This window comes from Periplaneta americana, chromosome 4 (genome assembly GCF_040183065.1).
Source record: "Periplaneta americana isolate PAMFEO1 chromosome 4, P.americana_PAMFEO1_priV1, whole genome shotgun sequence".
Taxonomy (NCBI): Eukaryota; Metazoa; Arthropoda; class Insecta; order Blattodea; family Blattidae; genus Periplaneta; species Periplaneta americana.
Genome location: NC_091120.1, coordinates 89,440,087 through 89,461,556, shown reverse-complemented (window position 1 = coordinate 89,461,556; position 21,470 = coordinate 89,440,087).

The window sequence follows — 21,470 nt, the reverse complement described above, 5'->3', positions numbered from 1 at the left end:
TAAATAACCAACTCTTATATATATATATATACACTGGTCAAAAAAAGTTAAGCATAATTAGGCATATAACGGTTTTTATTAATTAAAATAAAATAGATAAATTATAATTGGGTTTCTTGGTTCCACAGAATAAACTTAAAAGTAGAAATACACTATTTGTTAACAATGGACTCAATATGAAATGAAAAAGTTGCATTGTTTGGAAACAACGGAAAAGATAAGGGAAGTTGAAATTCGTACATCATCAAAGAAAAGGAAATGGTGCTTTCAGTGCCCTGTTTAATAACGTGTTGGTCCTCCACGAACCCTGAGGCACTCTTGTATGTGACGGGGCATACTCAGTACCAACGCATCTAAGCTCTCCTGAGGCAAATTGACCCATTCTTCCAAGGCAGCATTCCTGAGTTCTTGAATCGTTAATGGGTGATGTGGACGATTGGAAATGGCTCTCCTGAGAAAGCTCCATGCATGCTCTATGCAGTTCATATCCAGTGAGCATGCTGGCCAATCCATTCTTCGGATCCCATGCTCTACCAGATACCGCTGCACACTATGAGCACGATGAGGCCGAGCATTATCGTCCTGTAGAATGAACCCTTCTCCTAAAGTCTCTGCAAAACCACTTACTATGGGTTGGAGGATGTTGTTCTCATACACGGCAGCAGTCATGTTTTCCTCTATTGAAACCAGTGGTGTGCGGCGGCCAAACATGACACCTGCCCAAAACAAGATTGAACCACCAAACTGTTGGTGACGTTCCACGGTCATTGAGGGATGATTTCGTTCCCCTGTTCGTCTCCATACGCGAATAGAGTTATTGTCAGGGTGTAGGCCCATTCTCACTTCGTCTGAGAATAAATTTCTGGTCCATTGGTCTCGAGTCCAATTCTCATGTGCTCTAGCGCATCATGCACGAGCACCCCTGTGATGTGGACGGAGTGCTGGAGTCTTGAGTGGTCTTCGAGCATACAATCCTATGTCATGAGGTCTATTGCGCACAGTTTGGCTACTTACAACAACTCCAGTGGCTTCGCGCAGGTCATGGCGCAGAGTTGTAGCTGAGGCTATAGGGTTCCTACGTGCAGATAACCTTACATACCGGTCCTGACCTGGTGTTGTTTTGCGTGGACGGCCCTCGCGAGGTCGATCTGCTATTGACTAGGTTTCCTGGAACTTTCTCCACAGTCTGGAGACAATACTCTGATTCACATGAAGGATGTTAGCAACATCAACTTGTCTCATGTTTTGTTCCATCAAAGTGATGATTTTGATGCGGTCTGCCATTGTAAGGGTGTTCCGAGCCATTGTACTGCACTATGAAGCACTATGAAGCAAAACGACACTGATTGAACTTCGCTCGAATTACAGACTTTGTTTACTGCACTATGGAGCACTATGAAGCAAAACGACACTGATAGAACTTTGCTCGAATTACAGGCTTTGTTTACTAGCCGTGATTTGGACGTTACCTAGTGATGCAGAATAAAACAAATGAAAGAATTTGAATTAGTAAACATAATATGTGCCACATAAAACCAAAAGAAACATGAATATCAGATATTATAGGGTAAACTGGAATTATGCTTAACTTTTTTTGACCAGTGTATATATATATATATATATATATATATATATATATATATATATATATATATATATATGGCACCCACCCTCGGTCTCATCTCGCCAATACCATCTCGCTATCACCAATCTCATCGACTCTAAATAACCTCGTAGTTGATACAGCTTCGTTAAATAACCAACTTATATATACACACACACACACACACACACACAGGGACATCACTTTATTTTTACCAACATTTTTAACATTAACCTGGCTATACTCGGAAACACTGTTGCCCCCTTCCATTACAGGAGTTTGATGTTGCTAGTGCAATATGTAAACAAATCATTTTACTAGCTATAGGAGGAGAGAAAAGTAGTGTATCCATTTATGTTGTAGGGAAATACGATATTACGATTTTCAATTTGATCATCACTTTTATGCAATTTATCAAAATACAGTGGAGTAGTAACTTTTTTTTTTTTCAAAAACTCAACTTTTCAGGCGGCTATGTTCGTTATGTAATGTCTACTTTATTTACCATATTAATTATTGGTGTTAACATACAATATAGAGAGTGCATTTAAATTGAGGGCTCATAAGTAAAGGGCTGTAAGTGCACTTAAGTTACTTTTGAGAAAATGGGGTTTAAATATTTAAGCTTTCGTAAAATCGGTGAAATATTTATTTAAATTTTAATGTGTGATGAGATTAAAATATCCCTTTGCCACTAAAATTTTAGATGCTTTAGCTTACACTGGATGCACTTAACTCATGTTATTACAAATTCACTAGCATTCCTTTGCTTCTAGCCACCTCAATTCAAAATAAGCTAATCTGAATTTTTAAACAAGTTGCTGAAAATGGTTGCCGTTCATTACAATGCAGGCTTCAATTCTTTACGCATATTATTAAAAACATTTTGAAGCATATTCTCTGAAATTGAATTTATTGTTTCTTGAATATAATATTTTAGTACGATATTATTAATATAGGTTCTTTCTTCTATAGAAAACGCAACCATATTTCTGAAACACACTATGCACTGCAGTGTTTACTTCACTGCTTGAAGACTTTGAATGCAACAGCGGCCGTAAGTTTGTGTGTCTGACGGGAGCAAGGACATTAGTGGAGGGGTGAGAGTGAAGTACATTCAGAAATGCAGGTATAATAAAAATGCAAGTAAAAATAGAATGATGTCCCTGTATGTATATATATAGCCTATATGGCACCCACCCTTGTCTCATTCTAGCTCCGTCTGTTTATTAGTGCGTTTCGGTATATTACGTAATTTCCATCAAGAAGTGGAACAAAACGAATTAAAATATATCGTATTGAAATAGTTTGCCAGGGGGAACGGCCGAATGAATACACGATAACTTATCGACTGTTCAATAGACGTATCTTAGATAACACGAATTGCAGAATTCCATCCATATCGACGTAATGGCGAAAGACCTCTAACACAGAATATCCGGCAAGGGCCCCCCACATCCGTTTTGATAGCTGATAGAAGATAACTACCCAGGTCTCTCGCTGCTAGGTTTGTAGTCTTATAGGCTACCACTGTGCCACAACCGCAGTTTTATGGCCAATATCAGTAGATAATGAAATAAGTAATGCTTCTTTTAAATATATCGCTGTGTTTACATCAGTTCGTGAAAAAATTCATCCATTATTTCACAATCTTGACCGGTACGTATTTTAAAGGCATTATATTACGTCATTCTATGTCACTGAAGTTGCTTTTATATTTACATACTTGTTAGTAAACAAAACTTATTTACTGATACAGCCTCACTTTATAGCTGTTATACCTCGTATTTCAAAACTGTGACGCGTAATAGCTTGATATTTTGTTTAAAATTTTTACTTTCTCATTGTCATTACTAACCTCTCTGATTAATGAAGGCATGATGAGAATTTATTGTAATGATAAATAAACTGGTTTAGATAGTTTCATCTTAACTATAGAATAGATTTGTTTCGTTCTCAGAACTAGTAATTTTATTCGAGAACAAGACACATAGTATACCCTCCTGAGTCCTGAGGCATTTGTTGTTTTATTTTTAAAGCTCAATATAATTCTATATTTCCAAAAAAACGTCACTGACATGAGGAAAAGGGCTGAAAAATTCTGCAGGTTACAGTTAGGGCACAAATGCAGGCATATTACACTATACTTCAGGTTTCTGCAATACATCTTATAATCATGTATGAAGTGTAGTATAGTATACTATATTCTCAGGACTCAGGAGGATAAAATAATTTTTACACAAAAAGTTAATATTTTCATGTAAATACCATGCGATTTACTGAAATTCGAAGAATCAATATACGGTCTTATACTGTACAGTTTGTTTTTGTGGGCATAGCGTAGGTCATAGGAATTTGTATAAAAACAGTGAAGAAATAACTTAATATTTAGAAATTAGCAGTCTTTGACAATTTGTAAAAGAAGAGAACATGAAAATATAAGCAACCATAGGGTTTACTGGAGAATATGATACGGATTTTTTTTAAGAATTTTCGTATGGCCGAGAATCAGTGACAAATTAGGTTAGTTTTGTTGAGGTTTTTGGTGTGCTTTGCATATATAATTATTATATTATTACGCCATCGTCGCCATTTTTGTTTCATCAGTGGGGTGTAATATTTCTGTATCGTATTCTTCAGTAACCTTGAACCATAAATGATGTTCTCTTGTTTTGCTAATTGGCAAAGCCTGCTTCTTTCTAAACATAAAGTTATTTCTTCATAGTTTTATACATAGGTTTCTTGAAGTTATTTCTTCATTGTTTTTATATATAGGTTTCTTATGACAATATTAAATTCCTATTTCCTATATTCAGAAAAACATACGGTATACCTGATTATGTTTAATAAGTTTTCCGTTCTTTACTTCGCTACAGTTTATTCCAGTTAAAACAGCATCACTGTTTTTATATGGAATATATTACCATAGCTCTGCTGCGTATGTTACAATTATGGAATTTTTAATTAATTTATTTATTATTATTATTATTATTATTATTATTATTATTATTATTATTATTATTATTATTGTTATTTATTTTAATTTCTCAATATAAATATGGGCTTTAATTAAGAAATGAATGATCGTATACACACTATTGAGGAGTATAGGAGAAAGGGGTGTAGGGTTCCCATGCTTTCTATAATTCGGCATTACAAAAGTATGTACTGCACTCTGAACGATAATTTTACTCCTTGAAATAACCCAGTAATCAATTTTGTAACAAACAGGAAGAGTAAACTGTAAGTTATGGTGAAATAAAAAATTCAGTCTCCATTCTGGGTCCTGTCATTCTACAGAATATTTAGCTCTTGACAAATATGTAGTAACAACGAAAATATACAATTATATGGAATTTGTGTTGGAATCTTATGGCGACAGTAATACACATAGTAATTCAACAAAATTTGTCTAGTTCTGTGTTGTAAACTTCAGTGCGTAGAGAAGCATTATTTTTTTGATACTTACACATACAATTCGAATACCTACATAATTTATTAGCGTTACCGAAATTATTAGTGAATTAGATTCAAAAGTATTGCAGATATTCAGTTTAATTATATATAGGCCTATAATGAACCCAAGATCAGTGGTTTTTTTTTTTTTCATTTTTTCATTTTTCGTTTAATCTTTCCTGTTATATGTCTTATACACCGATTTCTGTAGGGGAGGGGACGATTCTAAGGACAAACACTAGACATTGACACAATCGTAAGTAACCCCTAGGCTGGGCAATATCAGTAGTATTGTAGATTTGTTATGTATTCCATTGCCTAATATGTAATAGAAATAAACAGTTATTATCTTATTCTCCCATAAACATATTTGGAACAAAAAATAACTACTTTTCCCCTGCAGACTAGTCTCCTTGGTTCGTCTATAATTAAGACGATTTTCAAAATAAAAATATTTTCTGCCTTCGAGCAAGGACGAGAGTTTGCTGTAAATGATATATCGAGACTGTTTTCTCTGCAGAATTTGTTTGCGTTTTGATACTGTTCATTATAGTACTATCAGAAAAACAAATATTATGTCACATAATTACTGTGGTTCTATCTCGGAAAACAAAACTACTTACTTTGGCCGCATGTAATGAATGTTGCTAAGCCTCAATTGAAATCATAAATGTTTTCGGTCCAGAAATATTGAATTATAAAAAATTAATTTCTTCTATCTGCAGTAAATGCGCATCGTGTTTAGATTTGTTGTATTCATATAATGGAGGTGATGAGAGACAAGAAAGTTCTTTTGTCAAAGGGAATTAACACTCAGAAGTCGTACATTGTTTTCCACATGTATTTCGATTAGATTAAAAATCTTCTCTTCATACGAAGTAACTGAATGTCTTGAATGCTTTAACGGCCTAATAAACACTAGCCAATTTTCCATAGCTCCTATTACGACATACTCTTAGAGCATTGGCAGTTCGTGAGTTCAGTTTTTAAGTCAAACTTATAAAAAATTTCAAAATAATTTTTGAATATCCCCACCGCCTCATAGATACAGAAACATCCAATGTTTCGGAGCTACGGCTTTATCATCAGGCATGTTTATTCTGCGGTAAAAATTCTTCGTTTATGTCTAAAAACTTTGTGCTTCCATTACAATAAAATGTCTGTATACACTACCAAAATTGTCCAAAGTGTAATCCATTTACTTCAAGATGTTTAATTTCATCCCGATATTACTTTGTTGTTCTGGTAGTATGCTATGGACAATATCGATGATCCTTCGCTGGAAGTATTCGATAGAAAACCTGTTTCACATATCCGCACAATAAAACGTCAAGAGCTGTTAATGGAGACGATGGTCGAAAAACTCCGAGAAAGGGAATTTTGGTACGCAGTAGGTAAAGAAAAACAGGCATCTCCCGAAAATGTTTTATAAATAGTTATATATTTTAAAAAATTAAAATAAAGGAAATATCATCTAGTGTATGTTGTCTAGTTTGTTAAATCTCTTGGATTACATTATATATTTTTCGCTCATGTATTGGTAGTGACTCACTTTTTTCGACCACTAACCATAAAAGTTTTAGACTTAGTAGGCATACTTGAGATTTCTATTTTTCTAAGTGATTACGTTGCCATACTTGTCATTATATTAGCGATTTCAACCTTGGTCAGTGGCGACGCATTTTTGTCGACGGATGAAGTCTTTGGCGTAGCGAAGTAGAATCGGAGGCCTGAGTTATGAATTTAAGGCACGTAAAAGATCTATTTCTTGCTGAAAGGTAACACACTCATTTCTCACTGGCGACGAATCATATTTGCAGTCCGTCACCATCATTATGACCCTTCATCCTATCTTGTGGAAGTCTATTGTCAAAAATTACTCCGCTTCATACATGAAATTCTTCTCACGACTAGACTAGCATGTAGGCCTAATTGTGAAGGTGGTGGTGGTGGCGGCGGTGGCGGCGGGGGTGGTGGTGGCGGCGGCGGCAGCAGATTTTAATTGATTAATTTTAACGACGGATTTCAGCTACAGAATTTATGGAGCGTCGAAATTTAATGTGAACGAGGAATTTCTGAAATTTATTTTACGTGAAACTCTCTATTAAGGAATGGGTTCGTTCACATGCTGTAAATCTACGACACGGGACCCATAGTTTTACTCATCTGAGGAAGCCATGCTAAGAATTGTATTGCCCTCTAAAATTCATCGTCCTCGGCGAGCCTGAATCCATGAATCTCGGATTCGGGGGTTAGCATGGTAACCAAATTGTGAAGATAATAATAATCGTCAACACTTGCATGTAAAGGTAACAATCTTAGGAAGAGCCATATTTCTAGGAATTTATGCAGTTTTTAATTATTTTCATTGTCGTTCTTAATAAATACTCGTTATCCAATATCCGATTAAAAAAAATAAGTGTTGTATTTAATGACGCTCTTAACTGCCGAGGTTATATCAGCGTCGCCGGTGTGCCGGAATTTTGTCCCGTAGGAGTTCTTGTACATGCCAATAAATCTACTGACATGAGTCTATCGCATTTAAGCATACTTAAATGCCATCGACCTGCCCGGGATCGAACCCGCAACCTCGGGAATAGAAGGCCAGCGCTATACCAATTGCGCCAACCAGGCCGACTCCAATTAAAATAACAATTCTGAGAGCCCAATAATAACCGAGATTAAAGTTGCTTACTCAATAAGAAAACTTTTTCAGTAAGTCGTTTCGAAAGGAAGTAAAATATCTAATGTCTAAGTAAATACAATTTTGGATTAAGAATTCCCGTGGACTTCTCAGTTTACTTTTTCATTTATTAGTACCATTGAGTTGCTATTAATTGGATGTAGGAAGACGAACATTTTACAACAATTGATTCAACATGATTGACGCTGCCTCTTGCGAGATTAGTTGATTTCGATGGCTCTCTGGAAGTGGTGTCAGAAATAAGTACGAAGTAGGGATAGTATTTCGAAATGCCAGGAACGGCTGCAAGTTTTTGTTAAGACCTGCCTAACATATTTTTTCACTTAATTGCCACTTTTATTCTCAGAATCTTAACAACGATTCATGTTCGCGTTTCAGTAGTGTAATTGGATAGTGAGTTTTAAATTCACATTAATTTGTTGTGTTATATTTAGATTTATGTTTAAAAGGGAAAGTTCTACAACAAACTTGGTTTATGATGATTTTAATAGCCCTTGAAAGTTAAAACTACAAATGAATTTTCAGTGCGTATATTGAATAATAATAATAATGATTTATTTTAGCTGGCAGAGTTAAGTGCCGTAAGGCCTTCTCTTCCACTCAACCAACAAAAAGTATACATACATATGTAGTCCATACCTGTGGAGTAACGGTCAGCGCGTCTGGCCGCGAAACCAGGTGGCCCGGGTTCGAATCCCAGTCGGGGCAAGTTACCTGGTTGAGGTTTTTTCCGGGGTTTTCCCTTAACCCAATACGAGCAAATGCGGGTAACTTTCGGTGCTGGACCCCGGAGTCATTTCACCAGCATTATCACCTTCATATCATTCAGACGCTAAATAACCTAGATGTTGATACAGCGTCGTAAAATAACCCAATAAATAATAATACAGTAAGTATGTATGAACTTACAAAAAAATTCAACAATTAGATTTAGATAAGAGTTACATAAGATAAGAGTATTGAATGTTTATAAGTTACTTGAGATTCGTTTGGGACTTATTCTGGGAAAGAATGTATTGAATTTTATTGTCTGTTTTATTGAAGAGTGTTTATTACGACTACGAGTATTATAGTGGTTTCAGTACTTAGTACAAATCTTTGGGTCAGAAAATTCAAATTATAGTGGTATTGGTTATCTATAATAGCTTAAGAATTAAAAAATGTTCACGGTCCGGCTGTGTGCTCACGTTCATTACAGTTAATGATAAAAAATGTTGCTGATCGATTTCCGGCTCCATATTTTCTGTTTATTTATTTTCTATTATCTTTCGCAGCACTTTAGATAGTAATTGAGACTATTAAAACAAATGAAAATGTCAGTTAAATCTAGAAAAATGTTTAAGTTTAATCACAGACATTGCTAAGACACAACACACTGTGTGTCGTCGTGGTTATCCGTCTATCCGTCTGTTCGTCCGAGAGAAACAACTTGACTCCTAATCGGAGGCCTAGATAAAATTTATATCGTGCTAGACTTTTAGGATTCTTTACCTTGTCACATAGGCAGAAAGATACAATGTTTCAGAACTACATGTCGGCTCCGATTTCAGGGGAAGTCAATGAAAGGAGGTTATCTGTTAAATCCAGCCCTAGAAAATAGCTGTACTATAGATCCAACATATATATTTCCCTTTTTTTGCCTTACCGAATTATAGACCCATTACATATAGCCGAATATCGGATATTTTTTCGTCTTCGAGAATAATAATAATGATTAATAAAAATTTATTTATTTAATCTGGCAGAGCTAACGCCAGTAAGCCTTTTCTTCCTCCCAGCCAGACTCTAATTCTAATTGAATACAATAAATTGGTTAGCATAATTATTACATTAATATCTAGACCGTAAAACAACATGAAAGTAAATAATGAAAGTTGGATAAGTAATGTTAGTGAGACAATAATAAACATTGGTAAAAATATAATAGTAATAGTAATAATAATAATAATAATAATAATAATAATAATAATAATAATAATAATAATAATGAGATAATTTAAATATTTATTCTGTGATATGTATATATAACCATTAAACATTGAGGAATCTGAAACGACTATTATTGTCAACAAGAATTGTTAGAAAAATATTTCCTTAGTCTATTCTTAAATTGGTTTGATGTCTGACAGTCTATGACATTACTCGGTAGGGAATTCCGAAGTCGAGGGACAACCACAATAAAAGGAAATGAATATGAGGTTGTTCGGTGGGAGGGAATGGATAATAAGGCACAATAACTCAAAATTCTCACACCATTTTGTATAGTGTAGAAGTCTTGAATTATATCAACTTGATGTTTATTAATTTTACGGAAATCTTTCGAAAAAGTCAGATGTAGCTAGTTAAAAATCGATTAATTATTTCCTGGTTGCGTGTTAGAGAAGGCCGTATGGCCTTAACTCTGCCAGGTTAAATAAATTATTATTATTATTATTATTATTATTATTATTATTATTATTATTATTATTATTATTATTATTATTATTATTATATATTTGCTATTTGATAATCTCGCGATCACATAAAAATTAGTAAGGTACACTTGCATTTTTTAGAAATCCCAATACATTTTTGTATCGGTTTTCGAGGAATCCTAGAGGCCTACATGTTCAATCGTTTATTTAGTGTTCTAGCCAAGGGCAAGTCTTTCACTGCAAACCCAGCTTTCTCTAGTCTTTCCTATTTTCTGCCTTCCTCCTTGTTTCCTCATATGACCCATATATCTTAATGTTGTCTATCATCTGATATCTTCTTCTACCCTGAACTCTTTTTCCGTTCACCATTCCTTTCAGTGCATCCTTCAATAGGCAGTTTCATCTCAGTCATTGACTCAACCAATTCCTTTTTCTCTTCCTGATCAGTTTCAGCATCATTCTTTCTTCACCCACTCTTTCCAATACAGCTTCATTTCTTACCTATACATGTCTGGGTTAAAATTAATTAACCCTGAAAATGATCAGAAATCTGATTGAATTATATTCAAACTTCATTTTAATTGCTTTCTCTTTATTCTAGATATTTTGTTTCATAATAATCATTAGAAATATAATTAAATGATTATAATCGTAACATCGATATATAAACATTTTTCAAAATAAAAATGATACATTATCTAATTAAAAATAACAAAACAACAACAATTACAATGAGAAATGAAATGTTACTTTCAACTTTTTATTTAGCAAATTACAATCGCATCACAGTCTAGTAGATACAGTCGCGAAGCTTGAGTTGTTGAGGGTACTAGGAACAATAGACTGTGCCGGTACTATTTCGCATTGTCTGTGATGAGGCGATAATAGCGATCCTAGTGGTTAGCAACTATCTATGAATGCATATTCCCTACGTAATGAGCTTCGTGACTGTATATACTACCCTGTGATCGCATGAGCCAAGTAACCAAGATTCACTAAAATTTAACAACATATCTTTAAATTGAAATAATGATGTACCGTAACTTAATCAGGAATTTAAGTGGAAAATAAACACCACTTATGATTTTAAAAACAACAATAGGGTTTACAATACGTTAGGTACTGTTTTTTTTTTTTTTTGTTTATTTATCAAAGTCCCCAGGAAACGGCAAAAATCTATCGGGATTTCTAATGAACGCCAATGCACCCTGTCACAAAAAACATAGTCTACCCATTGCTGTTCACTATATCTTTCGTAACGTACGAACGTAAAAATTTTAGAACAGGCTTATTTCACTTTTGCAAACCCATTTCGGAACAACATAATCTTCCTTGCCTGACAATTCTTGATATTGACAAATGGTATATATATGACTTTTCACAAGAGTTGTCACAGTACGAATCAAGATACAGATGCTACGGAGGGAGTAGCGACATAAATACTGTACTTCTCTAGGGAAGTCTAGTTGTCTTCGATGGTCTTGCTGTTGCTGGGTCCGAGGGTGATGCATTTTAAAGGGCTATATATTTTTAGCATGACTTCTCTGGGAGGGAAGTGAGGCTGATAGCCTGTGCCGTAGAATTATGCTACGTAAAAGAACCGTTTCTTTGCTAGAGGACTCTAGGTAAAATTCGTCGGTCATTTCTTGCCCATCATTAATTTCGATTCAGAATAATCTGTGCAGTTGAAAGCGTCGTTAAATAAAATACTCTTACCGCTACTACTCTTGGGGAATCGAATGCATATTTCTGTAGTGAGGGTTATATGTAGTGATACGCAACTGAAAATTGTTCCCTGTTAAAAATTATTAGGCCTATATTCCGCGTATTCTTCCACTTCCTTGGCACCGAGGGGAAGTTCGTGTTCGATCTCTCTTTGGGTCAACCTGACTGTGCGCTGTTTTGACGTGGAAGATTCTGGTGACTGCAGTTTTTCACGTGTAGTTACAATTCATTAAATTAATAAAACTATTTGACAATTTAGAGTTTAAATATGTATTTAATTAATTTCGATCTTACTTGATAAGCCAAATTTCTAATAAAAAAGAGCGTGTTTTCTGTAGAGTATAAAAAAGTATATGCGTGCTTGTTTGGTAGCCAACGACTGCAGTTGGAACTATGACAAATAGCATGTACTCGAACGCAGGAAGTGTCCGTCGCCAAGCGTTTCTCTTGTTAATACGTTCGTTTCTTGAATATTAATTCATAGTTTATTGTTTATGAGACATCCAGACGGTGACGTCATGAGCTTACGTCTGTCATAATTCTTCTTATAAGAATATGTATTGTAGTTGTTGAGCTGTATAAAGATGCGTTTATGTGTGCGTACGTGCGTGAATCTCTTTCTTTGAACAGCTATGTTAACGCATTTAAGTGGTTTTCAAAAACAGTTATTCAGTCTCAATGAATTGAGATCGGATATTAATGATGATGTAATTAGTAGTAGTAGTAGTAGTAGGAGTAGTGGTAGTGGTAGGAGGATCAGGAGCAGGAAATACTTGAATGTTGAAATGTAATATTCAATTTACTGTATGAACAGAAAATGGTATCTTTCAACTATTAGTGTACACAACCAATTTATCAACAGTAATCTCACTAGAGTTTTTGATTTATCTAGAGAAAATCAAAACTCGAGTGGGATTTAATTGACTATTGCACGATTAAAAGAAAGTATATAAAGATTAGAAGAAATAAAGTACTCTAATATAATAAAATATTAATTGACTTACTAAAATTCTATTTCACTAATATTAGCTTCACCAAAACGTTTGAACGGAGCCGCCATTTTCAGTTGACTGTGTTTGCGGTAAACAAATGACGATCGCAAAGTATGTTTTATAGTACCCTAAAGAATTTGCAGTTTGAAATATTGGCAAACAAAGGAACAAATGATAGGGAGGTGATAAAAACAGAAGAAAGTAGACTATATAAAGATTAGAAGACATAAAGTACTCCAATACAATAAAATAGATATTAGGCCTAATTGGCTTACTAAAATTCTATTTCACTAATGTTTCCTTCACCAAAACATTTGAACCGAGCCGCCATTTTCAGACGATTATCTGTGCGAGAAACAACTGATGATCGCAACGCATGTTTTATAGTACCGTAAAGAATTTGCAGTTTAAAATGTTGGAAAACAAAGAAACAAATGGTAGGGGAGTGATAAAAACAAACAAAAGTTAGGGAAGTGATAAAAATAAACAAATGCTAGGGAAGTGATAAAATTGTAGCGATATTGGTTAATAGTAGTATGACGTAGTAAAAGTGTAGTAGTCACAGAAAAATAATGTCGTTAAAGCGTGTTATAGGCCTAATTAATGACAGACTAATTCGAATTAGTAGCACTATTCGTACAGTCTGCTGTCCAAAAATCTGAAAGTTAGAATTTATAAAAGTTATATTACCGGTTCTTCTGTATGGTTCTGAAACTTGGACTCTCACTCTGAGAGAGGAACATAGGTTAAGGGTGTTTGAGAATAAGGTTCTTAGGAAAATATTTGGGGCTAAGCGGGATGAAGTTACAGGAGAATGAAGAAAGTTACACAACACAGAACTGCACGCATTGTATTCTTCACCTAACATAATTAGGAACTTAAAATCCAGACGTTTGAGATGGGCAGGACATGTAGCACGTATGGGCGAATCCAGAAATGCATATGGAGTGTTAGTTGGGAGATCGGAGGGAAAAGACCTTTGGGGAGGCCGAGACGTAGATGGGAGGATAATATTAAAATGGATTTGAGAGAGGTGGGGTGTGATGATAGAGACTGGATTAATCTTGCACAGGATAGGGACCGATGGCGGGCTTATGTGAGGGCGGCAATGAACCTTCGGGTTCCTTAAAATCCATTTGTAAATAAGTAAGTAAGCACTATTCGTAAGTCGCGTCAAGTACTTTGCCTGATTTATACCTAAGTTACATTGACGCCAATTGAAAGTCCTTGATGATGGTATTCTTTAAAAGTATACTGTTAGAAATTTTCGGTATCGGACACTGACGAGCAGAAGAGCACAATTCATACGATGTCATTTGTTGCACAGTAGAGAAGGAAAAGCTTTTTTCTGAGACCGGTCCACTTTTTCCGGTTCACCTTAAATACCAGGTTACAAAGAACAGTTCCGAAATAACAGTTTGATAAATTAACTGTCAACTGGAACGTTGTTATTAGTATGCCATCTGGGAGAAAATGGTAGGAAAGTATATGATGTAAGACGCTTTTGTATTGAGCGGATGGACTAAACATGCGACTCGAGTGTGAAATGTTGTTAGCTGCTTCACAGTCTTAAAAGTTCAGTTCAAAATAGGAAATGATTCTACTGTTGGTTATTTTTATATGGAAAGTCGATATTAGGATTTACTAAATGTAGGCTAAGTGGATTTTTGATCTGAAGGATACTTTGATTTTAAAAGATTTTTTGCAATGACGAATATTTGACTTTGACGTCATGTATCCCAGTGACACGCCATACTTATAGTCTCTATGCCTCAGAGCGTTGCCCTTGATGCAGCATAGGAGGTGGTCTACATCATAATTTGAAGATAACACAATGGCGTAAATGTCCGTGGGCTTGTTTCAGCCTCCACCAGTTATCCATACCATATTACTCAGGATATCATTATAGATCGTTCCGATTGATTTTGCACTACTTGTAACGCATAATGTTGCATTTAATCAGTGGCGATTTCTCTTAAGGAGCACAGGAGCAGTGCACCACCTCTTCAAATAACGCATGTTTTTAAATTTATATCACTGAGCTGCAGTAGACTATGTGAGCGACATAATTCTTTATTATAATACTATGTAAATATAACACTGCACGTGTACTGGTCTTGTTGACGCCTGGGACTTACGTTTACCGCTCGACACTTGCGGCACACTGTTCCATTCGAGCATGCGCAGTAGTACTGTTTCACTGGCAGGCTTTGGAGCATGGTAGGGAGGCAGTACAGTGTGCGTAGGCGGGGTATGGAGCACTTTCAGATGTCTTCTCAAGCTCGTTCGATCATAAATGTTACAATGAATAGTGTGCAAAATCTTTAAAATGGGTAATTTTCTGTAAGACCTTTACACGAAAAGATCAAAATAAAGAAGATGGGTAGACCTACACATGAATTAAAATTATAAGTGACGAAGAACAGTAATAGAGAAGTGAGAAGAAAATTCAACATTCGGACTTACGAGAAATGCAATATGCGGCTGCAATATAAAATACGCTGTATTTTGTTTTCCTTGCCTATTGTTCGACGGCGAACATTAATTATTGACAAAAATAAGTACGTTTTATGAATTGTATTTATTTTTCTGTTTGAATTTAGGACTTGCGTAGTAACTACATAATTTTGATTATCGTTCTGCAGATATGATTGATTTGAAGCATATGAATGAAAGAATTAAAAAACACGATTCTTCAGCTGCATACATCAACAATAATGTTAAATTAGCAGTGTTGGGTCAAACAAACATACAGACACAATTGGATTCAATTGGATTGTTGAACTTCACAATGATAAAGTTACCAAGAACAGATATGTGCGTGCGGTTTTGTGGAGCTTTTGAGTTGGCTTTAAGAGGTCACGAAGACGGAAACTCATCTTTAAACGCGAGTATTTTTCTTGGCCTCATCAATTTCAGTTCTGAATTAGACGCACTCTTAAGGAACATTTGGAAAGAGGAACAATGTTTAAGAGCACATCAAACACTATACAGAACGAAGTTCTTCAAGCCATTTTGATGTATGCCATGATGAGATTTCAAAGAAATAAAGAAAGCTGCTGACTTTTTAGCAGTTAAGGCTGATGAGACAACACACGTATCGAATGCTTGTGAACGTGTGAACTGTGTTATAAAACGCAATATAGCGAAAACAATATTATTTACGGTGTGCCGCAATAAAATTGAACACTTTACTTTGCTATTACTGGACCTACATAGGAAACTGATTAACTGCAATTTCATGACTAACAAAATTATGTAAATTTATACCTACGTAAAACATATGTTAGTAGTTATGTAGTAGTTACAACCTATAATAATAATAATAATAATAATAATAATAATAATATGATAATCATAATCATAATAAATATTTGTGCACCACCAGGATTATTTATCACCACACGCCACTGCATTTAATGAACCCTCTTTAATATTTAATTTTATGCTGTAATATGGTAATGGAAAGTTTGGGACTGGAAGCAAATAGATACAGATCGTGAGTTATATTCCGCTTCTAAGTCGTCGAGTAAATTTGATTACTGACACAAAGTTATTGCAACCAGTTTTGACATCTCAGTGATAAATCCGTACCATAGGAACCGCACAGAATGAAACCAAATCTGCGCCCTACACCTAGGCCGTCGGTTAGCGCGGCTGACCGCGAAACCACGTGGCCCGGGTTCGAATCGGGTCGGGACAAGTTAGCTGGTTGAGGTTTTTTTCCGAGGCTTTCTTTCAATCCAATATGAGCAAATGCTGGGTAACTATCAATGCTGGACCCCAGACTCATTTCACCGACATTATCACTTTCATTTCTTTCAGGCGCTAAATAACCTGAGATGTTGATACACCATCGTAAAATAACCCACTAAAAAAAAACTTCGACTGTTACTATACGTCCACTTCAAAGATGTTGTGAACGGACTATTGAGCGTCATCTTTCACAGCCCGGTCTGTTGCAAAATTCGATACTTAGGAACGTCATCACCGTTGTAGTCATTGAGGAACGCCAGCTGTGCGAGCGAACCGACACAATGAAAAGAAGATGAAAGGTGTTTTATATTCCCACGCGTTGCATTGCGTCAGGTGCGTCTGACAGCGGACGGCAGCTGCGTAGTGTTGCGTAGCTACAAGGACACGTTCCTAGGTTAACTACTGCCAGCCGAGGTTTTTTTATCTTTAGAATAGCGTCACAAGGTCAAGGACGCATAGCCAAAACAGTTTCCACCCAATTAATTAATGCAAAAGAGATACACCACGGAGAAACAGTACTGACTTTGTGGACCATGACTGAATGAACTTCGATTGGATGACCACGATGGTTTGTTGTAACTGGCCTGGCCTATAGACATTCTTTGTTCTTGACCTTACTTTGTCGTATTTTACGGATTGTATTGTATACTATCTTTAACTCTATTTCATACAGTTTACAATAGATTTTTTATGGTAACATGGTTCAGAGAACTTGAATTCCATTCACCTTTGTTTAACTTCGTTGAGCATCTGAAGTATGAAAAGTAGTTGAGTCCAGGTGTTTATTTCTTGTTTCTTTGTGTAACAGTGTACCACAGTAGAGCTTACGTAACATCGGGAAAGAACAGAAAAATCTTAGGCCGAATAATTGCTGTGACCTCCAAATTCCAAACAGTATTGCAAGACGCCAAAATGGAATATAATGCTGTCATGTTCATTCAAGTAACAGTTAGGGGGCGGATTTATATACACTAAAAACAAAAAGCTATGTACTGTTAAAAAATTATTTTAAGCAATTTACGGAGTACTATTTATGTTTTTTTTAATACATTAAGAATATTGAGACACCATCAGTTATTAAAGTTGCATGTCCTTCAACGCACTGCACTGTTTAGGCAGTACACTTCTGCCACACGTTTCTTTAAACATTGTTGATAATAGTAATGAAAAATTAATAATTTTCTTGCGGCTAAGCTGTTCTATCATACATGCATTCTACAAACATGGACAAATTATTACACTAAAACGTTTTTCTTGGAAACATAATATACTTCGTCACATCAGCTATCAGTATAATTCACAGAGTCTCTATTGTTGTAAATATGATTGTTTACATTTTCTGGTATATTTTTCCAATGGTTAAATATTTTTTTTTCTGGCTTTGTTGGTACTACTGGTGTTTTAATTATATACTGCAGAAGATATTCTCCCATGGCCTGCAAGAAGACCGGACATGAACGAAATTGAAAATCTGTGATCTATACTGAAGAAGAAAGTGAACAAAAAGAGTCTACAACAAAACATGAACTGATTTAAGCACTGTCCGATATCTGGTTAAATGATGCTGATATTGAAAGAAAGTGTCAAACTTTGGTTTCCAGCATCCCTAACAAAATCAACATGTTAATACAGAATAAGGGAATGTTCACAAAATATTAGTAACCTCAAGACTCAATTTTCTGTTCATTATATTTATGAAAAATACATTTTTGTTCATTAATTCTAGCGATAAATACAGCTTCGTTGCACATATAATTAATTTAGTCTAATAATTTGTTCACATGTGTATACATACAGTCGAAGTTTTTCTGATTGACTAGGCACCATAATAAAATAAATATTCTGATTTGCCACGCCGGCAAGTAGAAAGCAGGAAATTGCATGGTGCCTATTTATTATTATTGTCGACAGGCGGTGAAATTCGAATTCGAGCGCAAAGAAGTCTATCAAGGACTTCCTGTAACTTTAGCGCCGATCATAGTGCAGCATTCTCGTGACAGCTGTCAAAATCTTTTGCACGTGCGAAGTAGACGACAAAGCGGCTTCTTGTTTTGATTATCTGTTCTTTTAATCTCAACTTCCATCCATTAACACCCCAATATTTATACATTTGCATAAAGTAAGCAATGCATTTAGTTACCGAATGCTTTGTTGATTGCCGCGTAATTGTCCACAATGATTCGCCGATAACGATGCACTGTATGCATGTTGTCAGATTTCAATAAGTAAAATATAACTAATGTAATGTGTTTCAATGTCTGCGTTTCTTCTGTATTCATTTTTTAGATTTTTCCGTATTCTTAATCTTGGTTTAAGCACCACATTGCTGAGAAATAACAAGATATGCTTTTATATGATCTAAAAGCTGAAATATGCATTAACCCCTTAAATATGCATATTATTGGACTATAAAATCTTGACCTTCGGTGACAAATAACTTGAAATGAATTTATTTTATATAATGGTAGCATGTAAGTTAATTTGCAACTAAGGATTAAAACAGGCAAATATGCTAAAATCCGCCTCCTAGTAATAATAAAATAGCAAACCTTCTTTAATAATAGTAGTTCACAACGTCCTCACAAAACAAGAATTATTGAGTGTCAACTACATGATATTGTAAATAAAAATGAAGAATATATCCGGAGAACTATACTATAGGAAAAATACTTTATTCTGAATTTCTGATTGTGTACAGATACGAAATTAAAAATGAGCCGTCTTGGTAACAGTCTTCTATGTAGGCAACAAGCTTCGCAAGACTCTCCACAAGTAGCATACATTTAGGCGCCCTTCTTTACTGCACATGCGCAAAGCGCTGTATCTGGAACTTAGTAAAATTAGGTGGCCAAAATTATGTTTCTGCGTCTGTACATAAAGTGAAAATTAAAATATTCAGTTGGTTTGAACTTATGGTAGGGGTAATATTGTTTTTTTTTTTTTTTTTTTTTTTTGCGGGGTTGAGGGTATATTTTTATCTTGACGCAAAATAATTAACATTTATGTATCCTGGTTTTCTTATAAATGTATGCAAGTTGAATTTTTCATTTTGTGGGTCGTGGATTCGTATTTTATTACCTATCTGTTAGTGTTCTGCATTCTACAAATTAGACATATTACATTTGGCTTTACCTTGTAAAAGTAAATTGTTCATTGCTTTTGCGTCTTAGTCTCATTATTTTGATATACTGTTGTTCATTGTAAAGTATATCCGGTTTCCATGCTTTGTCTTGTTTTCCGTTGAACACATCATCAGTTTTTGTCTAACTCTCGAACTCAGCACTACATGTCAGAGTTAGCAGTTTATTCCATTTTTTCCTTGCATTTTTATCCTCTGATCAGCATGTTAATAGAAGCTTCAATTTAGATGAGTTAGAGATATTAATTTTTCTGTGCATCGGAATATCGTATTCGGTCTATGATGCAGATTTATTTCAAGTCCTAAATTAAAATGTTAACAATGTAAGAAAATGATAGCTATCGACACCTAACGACGATAGGCCTATTGTAAATTAAATAACTGGTATGAAATTCAGTTTTAAATACCTTCGTTCCCGTTTCCAATACTAGTAAAAAAAACATGTTATATGTTGAGTCAATTTAGAAAACACCTTGAAACGTTTTTGATCGAATTAATACATTATATAATATAATTAATTACTTACGATTTATAAGTATACTTTGTTGTTTAGATACGTAAAATAATTGGAAAGACCACATAAGTAGGTATATTGTTTGTAGATTTAGAAAATAGGTACTGCACGTATGATAACAATACCGTTCGGAAATCTTAACAAAAACGGCTTATAAAATCATTTAATAACTGCAATATATAGCGTGGACTGTAAATAATGTCAATAATTTCAGGGGGTTATTCTTTGAGATATTTCAAACAAAAACGTTTAATACAATTTTGTTCGTTTTTGCTTTCTTTTCGAGATAAAAATTGTTTTATATCGAACATTTCATAGCTTGTTTAGGGAAAGCCATTGATTTAATTCCTAATATGCTCAGTCAATTTTAAGAAAGCTGTGTATTATGATAATAAATGCTTGAAATAATTTTAGTTTTGTCCTTTAAATGTACAGAAATTTGACAAGAGCCATTCCTGGTCGTCATAACATAAACAACACACAGAGATTATGTAATTTACTCAATGTTACGGTTCAGTAACAATAATTAAGAATTAATTTACGGTGTTCTATAGGTAATACAGTAATTCATTTCTTAATCATTTATTCTGTATAAAATATATATAGAAAGATGCGTGGTAATAAATAAATAATGTATTGTAAAGAGAGATTGTAGGCTTAAAATATGGGCTTCAGGTATTATGAAACGGAGTGAAGTAACTTGGATTGGAATTATAAAACTAAGTTGTGATTTAGAATGGCATCACTTGCTTCTTTTGCAAACTGAAGCGGGAAATCTTCATCATTTCTGGTTTGCTAGTTTTGGATTTCAAATTGAGAGCAGTCAGATTTGCAGCTGGACCCTTCTTACTATAGTATGCATTGCACTTGTGATTAAAATAAAAACATGTTGACAGTATCAGTAGCATACAGTAGATCAATTTTGGAAGTTTATGTGGAATTATGTATGCGGAGACTAAGAGGAAGGCGGAAAGTAGAAAATATTGGAGAATGCTGGGTATTTATAAAAGACCTGCTCATGGGCAGAAAACTGGGCGTGAAATTAATATAGAATTATATGCACAAGGGTTACAAGAACTGTGATATTAAAGTACAGCGAACATAACACACTTCGCTACATGTTATTCTGCATTTTTAATAATTTGTGTGTTTGTCTAAGTGAAAAAA